Source organism: Enhydra lutris, unplaced genomic scaffold (assembly GCF_002288905.1).
Source record: "Enhydra lutris kenyoni isolate GAN:26980312 unplaced genomic scaffold, ASM228890v2 scaffoldscaffold4, whole genome shotgun sequence".
NCBI classification, from domain to species: domain Eukaryota; kingdom Metazoa; phylum Chordata; class Mammalia; order Carnivora; family Mustelidae; genus Enhydra; species Enhydra lutris.
In genome coordinates, this window is record NW_019154088.1 from 31706947 (window position 1) to 31723565 (window position 16619).

At 36.2% G+C, this 16619-nt stretch overlaps 1 protein-coding gene across 1 annotated transcript in view; it reads left to right on the top strand.

The window, feature by feature from the left end:
- Positions 1-16619, top strand: part of LOC111138999 (neuronal PAS domain protein 3) — an 847735-nt gene that overhangs the window by 487 nt on the left and 830629 nt on the right. The window lies entirely within an intron of this gene.

Below are 16619 nucleotides of genomic sequence, written 5' to 3' on the forward strand. Positions count from 1 at the left end.
AAAAAAAAAAAAAAAAAAAAAAAAAGAAAAAAGAAAAAGAAAGAAAAAGAAAGAAAAGAAAAAAAAAAGAAAAAGAGAGAAACAAACAAAAAAGAGAGAAGGGGCTGCTGTGTGACGAGGAACAGCAGTGAGGGTGGGGGGCCGGGGGATCCCCGGGGCCGCCGCAGGTCCCTTGGCAGCTGCTCTCTAGGAAGGAATGAGGCTGGGGAGGGGGAGGGAAGGCAGGCGAGAAGGGGGAGGAGGAGAGGAGGAGGAGGAGGAGAAGGAGGAGGAGGAGGAGGAGGCCGGGGGCGGGGAGCGGAGCTCGCGCCAGGCCCGGAATGTGTCGCGGAGGGGCTGTCTCCGCGCGGAGCAGCTAGGCCGGGCCGGGAGGAGAGAGGCGCGCGGCCGCCGCCTCCCCGCCGTCCAGGCTGCGCCCTTAGCCTTGGCAACTTGTGGGTCTCCTGCTTTGCTCTCATCTTGCCCTCCTTTCCACTTCCCCGCTCCCCAAAACAACAACAACAACAACAAAAAAAAAAAAAAAAAAAAAAAAGAGAGAAAAAGGAAGAAGAAAACCCTCAAATCCAAATTAGCGAGTAAACAGCGAGATTCAAAATGTGCCAACAGTTGGAACGTCTATGCCCCGTTAGTTACTGTTTGGGGATCTGTGTTTTAAAAAAGTTCCTGGTGAGAATTGCATATCCAGGCAAGGGGCTCAGCGGAGCATGTCTGTTTGAAGTTAGTTAAACTAAAGCCAAAGGGAAAGGGAGTTTGTATTCAAAATATCCTTAACCGTCCTACGTGAATGGCATTGTTAGACTGCATAGTAACTAAGCACCCCCCCCCCCCGCCCCACGTGGTTTTCCCCTCCCGCTGTCCATCCAGCCTACTTTGTTTGGAATCCTATTTGCTATTAACTGGCAGTGTTAATGACATTAATTGCATATAGCATATTGGTTTGTGCAAAGTACCTTTTTCTGTCTTCGAAGAAGTGCTCAGTAGGAAGTAGGAAATGTTACCCATTGCTACATGAGGAAAACAAATGCTGGTAGATACATGGCCCCTCCCCAACTTTCCTCGTAGGTGTAAGTGAACTTCAGAAAAAAAGATGACGGAAGTCCATAGTAGTTGCAAAGATTTAATTATTATTACATGGGAGGTTTTATTTTTGATACAACGTTGCATTTAACCTATAGCTTACATCAAGAAGAGAGGTATTTAAACAAGCTACTCATTAGAAAGCTTCAGTTGCACTATTCCTTGTTTCCTTCACACAACAGGGACAGCAGAATTGGCAGGATTAAGGGAAAAATCTTGTTGGATAGCTACATAATTGATTAATTCTAAACTATGGATAATTTCTATATAAATCCTGTACCTGAAAGTAAAGCACACAATGATCCCGTTTTTAAAGATGTTGAATGTGTGTAGCATTGTCTGACAACTCATACTAGCTAAAAGGAATATTCAGTGTTTTATGAAGAATTCACATATTAAGTACTTTGCTCTTGTAGATAAGAAAAAAAAAATTCAGAGCATTGTGCAGGTCTTTTAATAATGATTTTTTTTTTAAATTTAACGTGGTGATGAATACTTTTTCAGATCAGAAGTTTATAATTGATTTCCTTCCTCCTTTCCACCCATCCTCCTTCCCCAGTTCTGTTGGTACTAAATGTATTTACTGGGATGGCCCCAGTAATCTCTCTAGCAGAGGCCTATTTGTGTGCCATTTTGGGAATTTTTCTGAGATAGGAATCTTGAAGATAGAATTAATTTCTAGAGGAAACTTCATAGCCTGTGCATGAGTGCGTTCTTTATCACCTGTCTCCATTTGGCATTCGAAGAAGGTAAATCAAAGTGCACGATTTGTTATTCTGCTCCACTTGAGAGCTGAACTAAATAACACTTGGTCTGAAATTCTGATTGAAGTTGTAGGAGGATATACTGTATTTAATTTAATGCCCTTTAATAGCAGCTTCTTGTTCAGCTCGGATGCTGTCATTTTAAAGGTTGGATCTGAGAAGGTTTAACCTGTAGGGAGAGGGAGGAGTAATAACGAGGTAGGGGGCAGAAGGAGTGATATAGAGGAGAGGAGTTATAAACTAAATGTTTCAAACAGTAATAACCACAAACTTGGCCTGTTATCCAAACAGTTGTTTTACGCCCCGAGGGTTCACTTTGTTATTAGGGCTTTAAATGCTCTTAACACTTTAAGTGTAAACATTACACATGTTAGTTGATTTGGTTTTGTAATGAGAAATGGAAAAGTCAGATGGTTTGGTCAGGAGGGTGTTGGTTTTCATAGTTACTTGCTTCAGCTAAGTAGAGTCATTTCACCTTTATGTGGATTTTGTGCCTGGTACTTGTTGGTTTGTAGTAGTATTTCCCTGTAACAGTTGAACACTAATATGTTTATAAAAGATCACTTTCGTGGACATGCTTTAGGTGGTATCCTCCCGTTTATTTACAAAATAGTTTCCAAATCACTGATTTCATAAAGGCGCTTATGGACACTACTCTTTACTGCTTTTCAAATACAGCAGTAACACAAACTTATATAGAAAAAAAAAAAGACATTTTTTCCAATGGTCTTGTTGTTAGTTTATAAAATATCTAACCTGAGTTTAGTAATACAGTACAAAAGTCATTTCCTTCTAATAATGTTTACAGAGTGAGTTTTGGAAAAAGAAACTTCTTCTTCATGATGTCTTTGGTTACTATTTAGAACTACTTAAATTTCTTTGACTCTTACACACAGAATGAGCCTGAGAGCCTGAGAGCATAAGCTGAAAACCTTGTGTATTTAAACTTGCTCGATTTTTCTTTAAACTCCAATAGGCTGCAAATTATGTAGCTCTACCACAGAGTTTTTCCACTATGTGGATGTATAACCAAGAAAAGTAGACAGATAGAAGTGTCAAGCATGTGATGTGCTCATGCTGGTTTGCAAAGCATATTCCAGTAGTATTCAGGGCTTTTGGTTTAAAAAGTGAAGGTGGTGGTGGAGACTTTTTTAGGGGGAGGTATTTCTTTTTACATTGTAAGCTTAAACACAGAGTGATAAATGATGATATGCGTTGTCTAACACTTGCTTATATATAAATAGCTCCACAAGATTGCTTAAATGATAATCGAAAATATGAAATAGGATGGCCTTCATATCACAAGGCCAAGGGTCTACAAATGGAAAAACTGAAATAATGAAATATTTCCAAGGCAACAGACTGTCAACAAGAACTGTAATGCATGGGCATATCATAGAACCACAGGAGAGGATATTAGATCGTATAGCTCTGGAGCCAGGAGTTATAATGACCTTTATTATGTAGGACCCTCCCACATTACAGCATCTTTTCCGTATTCCCAATCTCTGGTTTATGATTTGAGAGACAAATAGCTACTCTGAATCTGTAATATGCCAGTTACTAGATTTGATTCGTTACAAGGAGCAAACTTGATATCAGTATTACTTGATGCTTTTGTTAAAAAAAAAAAAAGTTGCTAGTGGTATTATGAGTAGTTTCGGTCCCTGTGTCTTTGCAGAGTCTTAAAAATATGGCTTTTATTTGACCAAAAGTGATGTGAAATTACTATCTCAGCAATGAATTGGTAAGAATTGCATTGTGATTTAAATACAATCTACACATCTGAATGGTTTGGTATTTTTAGTGATACGAAGTTGATTTTCCCCTGAAATTCTCCACAATGGTTGCCCCTACAATAGAGCTATTTTATGAGAATGCCAGAGTTTCCATGAGCCCCTCAGTACTTTTACTGTGTCCCAGATCTGAGTCTGGATGGAATCCAGTGACATGTTAAAATTGCATCTGTTTGAAATGGGCCCTGATGTCTAGGATCTCCTGCTCTGTGGTGAGGTTTTCTATGACAAGATGTATAGATATGTGCTTTTGTAAAGCAGCACTTTTGGGGGACGATTTAGGCAGTGTAGCTTTCATTTCCTTACTTTAAAGCTGCAGAGCTTTATATTTTGTGATATATTTGTGGGGGATATGTCACAAATATTTCTAAATCTCTCCTAGTAATGTTTTCCCCTATGCACTTTCTTAAGTGCTTTACTATTAATAATGACCCCAATGTAAACTGTAGATAGTCTGTTTCTGTTTTCTTATTTTTCCTGCATTCCTGTGAATCTCTTTCATCTGCAGAATGCTGCTCCCTGAATTTAAAGAAAATTGAGCACAGATGAGAGGGGAACCGGCCCTTCCTATGATGTTTGCATGGCCACTTTTTCTACAGTGTAACATTTCATCATTTGGGTTAAATTTTTAAAAGTTTGCATTGTGTAGGCTGAGATTCGAACTTCAGGTGTTTTACAGACATTCCTTAATTGTTTGCACTAGATAGGGTTGAAGGTTAGCAAAAGAGTGGGTATGTTAAAAATTTAGTTGATTAAATATTAATTTTACAATTTAAATGCTACCAAATTTTCACATCATGGAATATATGAAACTTAAAATATTTTAATCTATACTATGATGTGTACTGGTATTTAAATCTGTACTTATAGAATTTATGGAAAAATTCAGTTACATTGCTTTGCATTTAATGATGTTAGTATTTTCACAGTAAATAGTGCCCCCCCTTTTTTCCTCATTGGGCAGTGTAATAAACCAACTGTAACTGAATGGTATTTTTACTGCTCTGGGCCCCATTAGTGTGAATAGGATGTTTGCACTATTAAGTTTGATAGAACCTTACATAGTTAGAATAATTTGCAGTAATATTAGTAATACTACAGTGCATAAGCAGGACATAGCTTAGTAAGAGTAAAGTGATTACTACTGTGTTTGAAATGACTAGGGTAGTGACAAGATTAAACAGCACTTGAAGTTGTTGTCTGTATACATTTTCTAGAGCATAATGCTTTGGTATACATTAGAGCATAATGTATTTGCAGTCTTGTGCACAAAATCATGAGACACAAGATGAAAATCGCATAACACTAGTGCTTGTGGACTTTGAGTATAATTATTGATTGGTTCATTCACTCAGCCTTATTTATTGAACCTCTCCTATGGACAGTCGTGACTTGTGCAAGAGATGGAAGTTAACAGTACTCTGTAAGAGCAGTTGCTCTGAACATAGAATTGTCCTTATACCGGACATGCAAAATACTGTAGAGAGCCAGAAACACCTTTTACTGCAAGAGGAGAAAGTGCAGAATTCAGAGAAATATATATAAGGCTCTCTATCTCTTTGGACTTCAGTTAGTTTAGTGTTCTGGGCGGAGGGGAGAGGAAGGGTAGGTATCCGGGTTGTAAAATATTATAACTAATGACTGTATAATGACTAGTGGTTCTTGGAGTAAAGACAGAAAAGATGCCATATAAGTGTAAGTGAAATTATAGAAGATTTTTAGAAACAATCTCTGGAGGGATTCAGAAAATAAAAGGAGATCATACATGATAATGATCAACGGTTATTGGGCACTGCCATGTTTTGGGCCCTGTATTAAAGACCTTTTCAGTCAAGAAAATTGATGTTAGTCTTCCCAAGGAAGGTAGTAGAGATAGGGACTGAATTTGGGTTTGTCTCTGTAAGAACCTACCTTTCACAGCAGTGTACAGGTGTTTTGTTTTTGGACTTCGCAGCACCTGGGATTTCTGGGCAGATGCCATAGAGCTCTTGTGGCGGGTAGACCGCATGCACTATGGATAGTGACCTCGATCTCTGTTTCTTGGTCGTTCATCCCATGTTCGGAGAACTTCAGAAATGTAATGTTCATGAAGTTAGAAGCATTCACGTTTAAATGATTTTCCCTCTAGTCTTTCACATTCCTGTTGTTTGTGTAGGCAAGTTCCACAGCTCTATGCACTTCGGGGAAGATTTGTTAAGGATTTTTTTTTTTTTTTAAAGATTTTATTTATTTATTTGACAGAGAGAGATCGCAAGTAGAGAGGCAGGCAGAGAGAGAGGGGGAAGCAGGCTCCCTGCTGAGCAGAGAGCCTGATGTGGGGCTCCATCCCAGGACCCTGAGATCATGACCTGAGCCGAAGACAGAGGTTTAACTCACTGAGCCACCCAGGCACCCCGGAGTGGTTTTTAGAAGAACCAGTTTGCTGCGTGCAAACACCTCGTAGGCCATAGACCATGAAGTACCCTAGGACCTCCTCCGCTCCTGTTATCCATGCCTCAGAGTGTGCCATAGTTTGTCTAAAGCTTACCATCGAGGCATTCTTATTTTGTGAGTTTTGCCACTGAGTGGGTGGAAACAGCCTCACAGACTTTCTGAATAACACAGGTTGGTACTTAAGTGTATTTCCAGATATCATCTTTTGAAATATGTAAGGACTCATACAAGTTGGCCTCCTGCCAAGTTATGTGGCATTATAATAATGACAGTAAGCCTTTATATAGCAGTATGGGCCAGGTATGAGTCTAAGGGCTTTACATATATTAGTTAACTCATTTAATTAAAAACTTGTTAAACATGGACCACAATAAATGCATAAATGATAAGTTCTCATTATTTAGTCTCTCTTCCTCTCTGGACAGGCACAGATACTTGTGGCATCTTCAAGAAGGGAGAGTCTTTGGTAACATTTTAATTTCTCTAAGGCCAGGCATCCTAGGGGTTGGGCGGGCATGTAACGGTTCTTTGACAAAAGCTGTACTTCAGGAAACTTTGTAACATCTGACACCATTACTGCTCATTGTAGAATGTCTGCAAGATTTGAGGTACTACACAAGCATGCCACATTTATCTTTACATTTTTGGATGTTATAGTGTCAACCAAATAGCTTAAAAAAAAAAAAGTATAGTAGGAATTCCAGACATAGAAAGGACTAGATTAGGGGTGCTTGAGTATTTGTGCTTGAAAGAACTGAGTGTTTTGCTTGTGTATTTTAATAAAATATTCACTTTTACATTCAGAAAAATCTCTTGTTTACATAAAGGATAGGTTGCCTTATAAAATGTTGGAAAGGGCTCATTTAGAGAGATGTTTTGCTAAAAATATTGAAGATAAAAAGCAGCAGTCAATAGGAAGTATAAGTGAAAAATAAGCCACAAAATTTAAAATAGCATTCAGATCATCTTAAAAGAAATTACTTCTGATTACAGTATTTTATTATCATCAGTATGCTAATGCAGAATTAAAGGGCTCTGACTCGGGTACCTAGGTTATATATAACATTAAAGCTTAAATCTTTATCACATATTTTTGAAAGTAGTGCCACATAGCATTTTAAGACCACTTTATGGAATCATCGGTCATTTCAGTTATATCCCATTACTTCTGATAGATGGGGGCTTTTTCATTGGTAAGATTTATAAGAAGAATTTTATTATAAAGAAAAATGTAATATTGGATTAAGGGTCATCTTTATTTGACTATAGCTCAAATCAGCATCCTCTTACCCTTCAATCTATGAATTTTCCTTTCCACCATGGTAACACTATGGAAAAAGATACTAGTTCTAAACTTCATCCAGGAGCACTTTACTCAGAAGGAGTGCGGCATTTTGGTAGGGGCAGATGGAATGATTGAAACTGTTTGCGGAACCTCTCTCTCTGGTCCTAGAAAATGGAGAGATCAAAGGATAAGGGTATTTTTAGTAACTAATATGGATTGCATTGATTGAAGGAGTATTTTTCCTATACAAATAATTTATTCCTCAGAATCTATTTCTGAAAACCATATATATCCTATTCAATATGATGGAATTTTTTTTTATTGCACAAGATTCTGTATACCCTTTGTAAAATCATATAAACATATGTAAAGCCTACATGTATACTGTTTATGACATAACATATATAAAATATAAATCAGATCTATCATATTTGTATTATATCTACCTAAAATGCAAAAATGTTACAAAGATATTTTGAACATATTATGAATGTCTTACTTCAGATCGAGTTAAATTTACATATAGGCAGTGAATTGGTGACTTTTTTGTTTTCCTAATGCTATAAGGAAAAGTAGGCTCATCATTTTTTTTTACACATTTTTATTGTTCTGTGTAAATGTAATTTGTTAATCCTGTGAAATTTGTCATAGATAAATTTGCTTGGATTATCTTGTCACCACCGTATCTGCATTCTTTTGTTCATTGCTTATTCATAATTTAACAGTCTGGCAGTGAGCCTTTTTGGGATGCTCACAAAAGATATATGACCTCTACCAGCTGCTACTATAACCTGCAGAATGCACAGCAAGACATTAGAAACGTGAGGATTCCTCTACTGATTAAAGTGCTCTTCATTTAAACAGTCTGTTCATAAGAATCTCAGGAATCTCTTGCTACCAGCAGTTTTTTTTTTTTTTTTTTTTTCTTCCTAGCAAAATTAGTTCAAACAATTTAATCTTCTTTTGGTATGGTTTTTTTTTTTTTTTTTTTTTTTTAGGTAATCCAAAAGAAATTAATTTCTTGAATTCTGCTGCTTCTTTATAACCAAAGACTCAAAAATCTGACATTTGGGCATATTAAAGTTCTCCAGAAACAGTTTTACTGGCCAAGGAAGAATAGAGAGTAGAATGGCTATTTCACATCCCAATCTTAGAAGAAATGGTTGGTTTAATCCTACTCGAATCCAGGCACTTTACAGTTTATATTCGAAACAGCCTATATTATGTGGTATGTGGCAGACACTAAAAATAGAATGTTACTTGAGGTGTAACCACATCTTTAGGTTTTCATTATTCTGAATTAGTTTAGCATACGAATTTATTCTCATTCCCCCCTTCCCCCCAGAAATCAGCAGATCAGTTTATGAGTAATGGCTAGTTTTTGCCTCTCTTCTGTGCAAGCATATGATTACAGTTCAAAATAATTCATTGCTAATCCATGCAGTATTGGTTCATCTCCATCACTCTGTTCTGTGATTAGAGCCTCAGGCCTGCTGCCTTGCTTTCCGCCCTGATTTTCTTTAACTGCAACCCTTGTTTTAATATAGTTCTGTAGTCACCACTGTCCTGCTCGCCCCTCTCCATCCCTCATATATATCGATTGCAGTAGATTAATATTTATTTGAAGCTATTTTTCAGACTTTGTGAAAAATGTATTCATTTCTTACTATGAGTTTTCATCTAAAGGGAGGGGGAGAGGGAAGATGTAAGACTCAGGTACGCCACTCTTCTTACAAAGTGAAGCTATTGCTTTTCCAACCTTCATTCTTTGCTGTAGTCATTGTTTGTTCTTTATACACAAATCAGGAAGTTTAATTTCCTTGAAAAAAATTTAGATGAAGCTGTAGTGTTAACAGTTGAACTCTTGTTTGTAACAGTTCTAAAATGGCTTTCTGCATTTCCTGAGTACATACCGGAGTCAGTGCAATCACCATAATATATATTGATCAGCTTGCATTGAATATTTCCAGACAAGGCCACAAAGCCATCATTTTCCTTAACATCAAAATTTGCCAATTTCACCAGAAGGTCATCTAACAGATTTTTTAAAGACTTTGTTTCAGATCTCAGTAGTCCAGTGTTCCTTTTAATAATTACTTTCGTCTCATTGTAGCCGTGTGTTTGAAAGTGTAGGTCAATGAGGATGATTGCATTCAGAATTTCATGATCTGTGTAGTGGAACAAATTGAAAGCAAAGCCTGTATCAATCACTGTGAAGGGAGGGTTAATTGTTACCGCTTCTCAAGCCTCTGGACAGATAAACCAGTAATGAAATACTTATTGCTCTGATATGTGAATGCTGAAGGATGAAACAATGGAAACAGAAGCAGTCTTCAGAGATAACCAAAAAGGCAAAGAAAAAAAAATAATAAACTGGATGGAAGTATGGAACTATGTGCTGCATTAACTCTCTTAAAAGTAATATTGTTTTTAGCTTCCTACCCATCTTTTTCTGGCAGGTTAGGGCAGTATCATATATCAGATTGCTAAAGCCAAATAAGAATATAAATGGAAAACTCTCTTTCTGTAAAAATAAAAAAACTAAAAAAAAAAAAAAAAAACCCCAAACCCCAAAACATATAGTCCTAGGCTTTATATGAATACTGCATATTTTATAAAAATAATGTTTGAGTTACTATTTAAGGGTTCCTCTCAAAAAAAAAAACTAGTGATTCTACATATGTTAAATATTATACATGCATAAATGGCTTAAATTCCAGAATGTTTTAAAGGATTGTTTTATTATCTTTGAAAAGATTTTGGAATTATTGGCCCATTGTAGACCAAAGCATAGAGGAAATTGTGAAATACATAAAGAAACAGTCAAATAAGAATTAGTGTTGCAAAGAAATCATGAGATTAGAGTAAACACATTTAACCATTTCTACCATATGAACTTAACATTTAAACATCTGTTAGTTACTTATATGTTGAAATATATGCAAAAATATTTAGCCAAATTGAAGTCTTAGGCCCATGACAATCATCTCAACACAGTGGGTAGTTCTGAAAATTAATGAGAATGATAATACTGTAAAGACTGTTCCAGAGTTTGCCCAAATTCATTATCTAAGACTCTTGTTAAGAACATCTCAAAGAATTTTAACCAGGAAAATATATTAATGGTTCAAAAGCATTTTCAAAACCCTGAATTATAAAAGTATAATGGAATTATAGATGCAAGAGTTATAGTTAGCAACACAGATAGCAGAAGACATTATGATGGCAGATTTTTCCACAACCTATACACTCCTTTTGTACATGGTTTCATATGTAGGGTTTAAATCTCACACATTATTTTTGTTTTGTTTTGTTTTTAGGGCAAGAAAATCAGAATCATTTAAAAACTAAAATGGGTTCCTTCCCATTCATGAGGAGAAGCTGATAGCTGTAAAAAGTTAGATGTGTCTTTTGGCAGTCATTTCAGATTTGACACCACCAACAAGCCAGAACATTTTTAGCAAAAAGAAAGAACTGTTGTACATCTTTTTATTTGTCTTCAGAAATTAAGAGTTTCCCAAGACCTGTTTCTGCGCAATATTGGTGTAGCTGCATAGAAACTAAGCAAATGACAGGGGCATAGCCTTTTTTTTTTTTTTTTTTTTTTTTTTGATGACAACAGCACCATCCTCTAGTGAATGTGGTTTTGTATGTTGTATAAGAATTCATTGTAATAGTAATACTGTAACATCCCTGGGCCAGGCTACTTAGACTGCTACTAAGATACGTCAGAGTGTAAGTCAGTAGAGAGCTCTCAGGTACAGCTGTACCAAAGGGTATGGACTTTGGTCTACAACAAATGGCAGGCAGAAAGCAAGGAGAATTCCTTTCCTTGGTAATAGACATATACTGAACATAAGTGCCTGCGGGTATCGAGATGGTCAGGGCAGTACACGATGAAGTGCCGTTGGTCACTTGCTGGTTGGGTGCTAGCAAAACAGCAGGTAATGGCCCGAATCCCGGTCCCTGGTTTTGGTCTTTCATTATCTTTATAGGAAGTTGTTCTCTACACAGACAGTCCTTTAACCATGTACCATGTTTCTTTATTAGTATATTCAGTGGCTAACATTTCCTTCCAGCTACAAAATTCTGTGACTACATGATTTGAATTATGTGGAAATATGATGCAAAATAATGAGTTGAAGTCTATGGTGTTTCTTTTTTTCCCCCCAATGGCATTAGGATTTACAAATATTCTTTATTTATAAAACTATTGAAGTTTTTAGATCAAATACAATGCTTATTGTGCAGGTTTCAATCAATAAAATGTTGGATATTTAAGTATTTTTCTTCCACAAAAACATCTTTGAATGGAAAGTTTTTATTGCAAGACTGTCCAGAGAGACGTTGCAGTGGAAGCTATAGGCTATATTAAATTATATTTTAAAGTGACATATTATGCACATGACTCAAGGTAGCACTAAAGAAAAACACTAAAAGTGTTTAGCGATAAATACATTTGTTGGTTAAATTCAATTGAGATGGTAGAACAACTCTGGAAATATTTGAAAACCAGATGATATACCTCAAAGAAGGAAGTTAACAATGTAATGTTTGATGGACAGGTGAGCACTTAGGGGAATAACTAATCTCTGAAAATTTTGTGTGTTCCTAAAACATTTATAAAGAAATAAATTTCTGTAGTGAGTTATTTGCCCAAATGACAATTATAATTTCTTTATTTCTAACCTTGATTTTCTTTTTTCTTCTTTAAATTTTAAAAAGTTTTTACTTATTTATTTGAGAGAGGGCGCATGAGCGTGAGCAGGGGGAGGAGCAGAGGAGGAAGTGGATGGTGAGATGAGCAGGGAGCCCAACGTGGGGCTTGATCCCAGAACCCTGGGTTCCTGACCTGAGCTGAAGGCAGCTGCTTAATTTAACTGACTGTGCCACCAGGCACCCCTCTACCCTTGTTTTTCAAAGGAGCTTTCTTCTAATTCTTCTCCCTTATTTATAAAGGTGAACTGATTTAGTGTTTGTAGTATAGACAGATTTAAATATTTATGATTGGGTAAGATTTCTTCTCATAAATTAAAGCCTTTAAATACATGCATCATTTAGACATTTATTGTTTCCTTTGAAAGTTTCTAATTAATGACATTACTGCAAATATATTCTTCTGAGATAATTAACATTTTTGCCTAATTTCTCTCTCTCTCTATAATACCTATGTTCTATATATTATCTGTAGATTTAAGAGTATTTTATCCCCCAAACCTATTTTATACTTAATTATCGGGATAATTTAACACCACTGATAAAAAATATTTTTCCCTAAAAACACTCTGTTCCTCACAAGATAATTTTCCATTTTTCTCTTATGAAAACTAAAAAAAAAAAAAAAAAAAAAAAGTATAGCATAGTATAGACTGCACTTATGAAACTCCTATCCTTCCCTCTTCACTCATCAAGATTGTACTTTTTCAAAGCTAATGCTGGCTAAGTGTTAGGAGATAATCTGATTAGAACAATTTACATCGAGGAATGAAGCTATTTTCATTTTTTAAAAGGAGCCAATAATACCAAATTTCAATTTATTAGAACATGGGGGATTTCCATTGTGCCCTTGCCTGTCTCTCTACATCACACATATATGCCCCTTCCTAAGAGATACCTTGGTCAACACTCTGAAGTAACCTCTTCTGAAAGTTTTCTATCTCCTCATGACATTGTTTTAGAAATCATACAGTAGTTTCCTCAGATGATTGCATATAAAAATGGCCAGATATCATGAGCTGGGTTAAACACATGTGCTATGCCTATTTTCATTGATAACTTAAAAAAAAAAAAATCTAGTTAAACATCTCTCATTGTGGTGAGGAGCTACCACCAAGTAAGGAAATTGAGAACTGGGTGGCATGTTGTGACATTAAGGTTTTAAGGGTGCACTCAGTGCTAAGGTAGGGTTTAAATGTGGAATTTATAGATGGCTGTAGAGGTCTTTGCAGAAAGGAATCCACATCAAGTCTTCAGAGTTGGGTTGAACCAAACCACAACAGACTTCGCAAGATCCATTCTCTGTCCCGGTCCCGCTCCTTCTGTCCCACCCGCTTACCGAGTCCCGTTCCAAGGACGCACATTACCATCCAGCTGTATTTTGCTGTTATTCATTTGCCAGCAGCATCTGTTTCTTACATGGTCACAAAGACTTTTGATAAGCTCTGACTGAGCATAGCCTCTCCTGACTTATACTGGGGATTTTTAAACCCATGGTCCATCAACAGTATAGTAGTCGGGAAATGGGCTTCAGGGGACCCTAAGAGTCTCCTGCAATGGCGTATTCATACATTTTTATCAGTTACTTAAGGGGGTGTATTATCCCTGAAAAATTTGTGTCAAGAATTGTGAAGAGCCTGAGATTTTACCGTACTTGCAAACTACTAAGTTAGTCTTTAAATGGATATTGGTAGAATTTGCATTATCCTTGGATTGGAGACAGAAAAGTTTATTACAGCCTTAGCAGTAGCCAGTGTGTCAGAATTTAAGGCAATTCTCTCATCTTCGGTTCCTACAAAGAGGGCCACATAATACCTGTATATGTAGTAGGTTGTGTCACAAGAGGAACTCTCAACTTAGGGAACCTGAACTTTTTAGGATGGACAGTAAACATGTCTCCCCTTTGCTCTGGAGGGAGAAACACCAGCTCTGACCTCCAAGGCTGTCCTCTATACAAATAAACTTGAATAGATATTCCAGTACAAAGGGTAGTTAGTGCCTGGCCTAGAAGATGTGGAGAAATGCAAGACACTTTTTTCTCAGCAGTCTGCATCATTGTTATGGCGATCATTGTTATGGCAATGAGAGGATGTAGTGATGTAATTGTCCTGTAGTTTCAAGTTTTTTTGAGCTTAATGCAAGAGGAAGTCAACTATTTGAGAGAAAATGACAAAGATTCTGAATGGAAAGTTTTCAAAATGGCGTAGGTTTGGTTGATTCAGTACTGCATAGGTCCTTATAACGTTAATATAATTAACATTCTCATGACCTCTGTTTTATCACAGTTGATTCTTGTCCTTTTTTTGTAAGTATGCTCTCTTCCTGGTTTGCTCTATTTATCCATAAATTTTAATTTGTTGAGAGTTCACTTTGTGTTTTTGCATTATATTATTCAAGTTTCTCCACAGCTCAGTAAGATAGGTTCTATCAGTATCTCCACTGCATTGCTAAGGTCAGAGTTACTAAGGATTTGGAACTGGGGTCTAGCCTCAGTCTGTTGACTTACTACATGATAGAGGTGACATTCTTTGACCATACTGGTTTCCTTCTGATTCTTTTTTTTTAAATTTTTTATTTTTTTTATTAACATATAATGTATTATTAGCTCCAGGGGTACAGGTCTGTGAATCACCAGGTTTACACACTTCACAGCACTCACCATAGCACATACCCTCCCCAATGTCCATAACTCCACCACCCTCCTTCTGATTCTTGAAGAATTTTTTCCTATGGTCCTTTTTTCTTCTGGGGCTTTTCCATTTTTCCCACATCACCTTCCTGCCTCATAATGTTTTTCCCTTACCTGTACCCAAGTCCTTACCCCATACGGGCCCAGCTGATGCTATAGGTCCCTTCCTACACATTGCCGTTTAATACCTGCCATGGACTTGTAGGTATTGAATACTTTTGCACCCCCACATTATATTAAGTCACCTTATCTTCTGATTTTGTAGTAACCATATCTGTAAAGCTAATGATTACAATGACAACATAAACAAGTCAACCAAAGATTTACAGGTCATACCTAGCTTTGTGGTAAGGTAATATATTAAAGATTGTTATAAGGAGATTATGATCTTGTTTAGCAAGTTATAATCTGTAGTCCTATTTCCTGCATAGTTTTTATAACATCCCATTGTGAATAGATTTACATGTTGTGATTTACGGTGGCATGGGTCAAAATGTATCCCTATCTTTTGCAAAGTATTGCACTTATGTATACACCATAATTTGTTGATATAGCTCGCTTAAAAGGCTTGGTTAAAATGATGGTGGCTTCTGGTCATTTCTGATCCAGTTATAAATTAGAAGGTCACCTCCAATCAATGCCCAGTGACTTGGCACTTTGTTTTCCCATTTTCCAGTCTTCTAGCCTCATTTTTATCCCATAAGTTTTAACAGTATCATGATACTATAATTTAATGATCAAAACAGGATCTAATAGCTCACAAGACCACTATGGCCCAGATATTCTCTGTTGGATACATTCTATAATTATTCTCTGTGATGGAGATGCTTACATAAATGTCAATACAATATCTGGAGATCATGTTAAAATATCAAACTGGAAGGTGCTCTTGAGGAAGGGACAATGGAATATAGAAATCATTGTATTGTTGAGAGCAGATGCATCATCAGAATCTATTGTCAAAATTCTAAATATCCATAACCAGTATAAAGGACCATTAATCAAAATATTGGATGACAAAAAAATAAATAATAGTTTCTTGTGTTCTTGTCTTTCTACATAGATTGTGACCTCTTTGGAAGGCAGGAAATCATTGTCCCCCATTGTGTATGCCCAGGGATGAAAAACATTCCTAGAACAGAGTTAATGAATGAAGGAATGAATGTCAGTTCTAATTTTGCCTACTTCATACTTAACATTTTATCCCAGGTAGTCCCTATATCTGTCAAAAATCTGCAACTATACTTTGCATACCTCATTGTCTCTGATCTAGAAAAGAAATTAATAGGGAAAATTATTTTATAATTATAAATATTTTCCCAATGCTTAGAAATTTCTAGTATATTCTAAAATTTCAAAGCTGAATTATTTACATTGTTTGGTCTGGATTCCCTCTATAACTCTACAGAGAATGATTGTAAGTTTGAGATGTGTCACATCTCTCCATTAACCAAGGAACCAAGAAATGTTAATTAGAACTAAATATACCACTGATAGTTTCTTTACCTCCAAATGATACTACCAAACAGATGAATTCTGGAACAATGGAATATTTCCAATTAGAATGATATTAAGCCCATTTTATAGTTATAATCTCATAAATAATCTCATAAAATTTGAACTCTATTAATTCTATGTTTCACAAAATTATACCTGTAATTTAAGTTGATTAGACCAAAATTTAAAAACGCAATCATGTAAAATAGAACAGGTTACAAAAAGAATTGACATTTTTCTGGGGATCTTTTCTTTAATTGCCTGGTTCAGTCATCACATGGCCTTGTGTAGATAGTATGTATAACAAAAATTTTTGCACAGAAAATCTCCTGTAAGGATACGCTAAATAACCATGATCAATT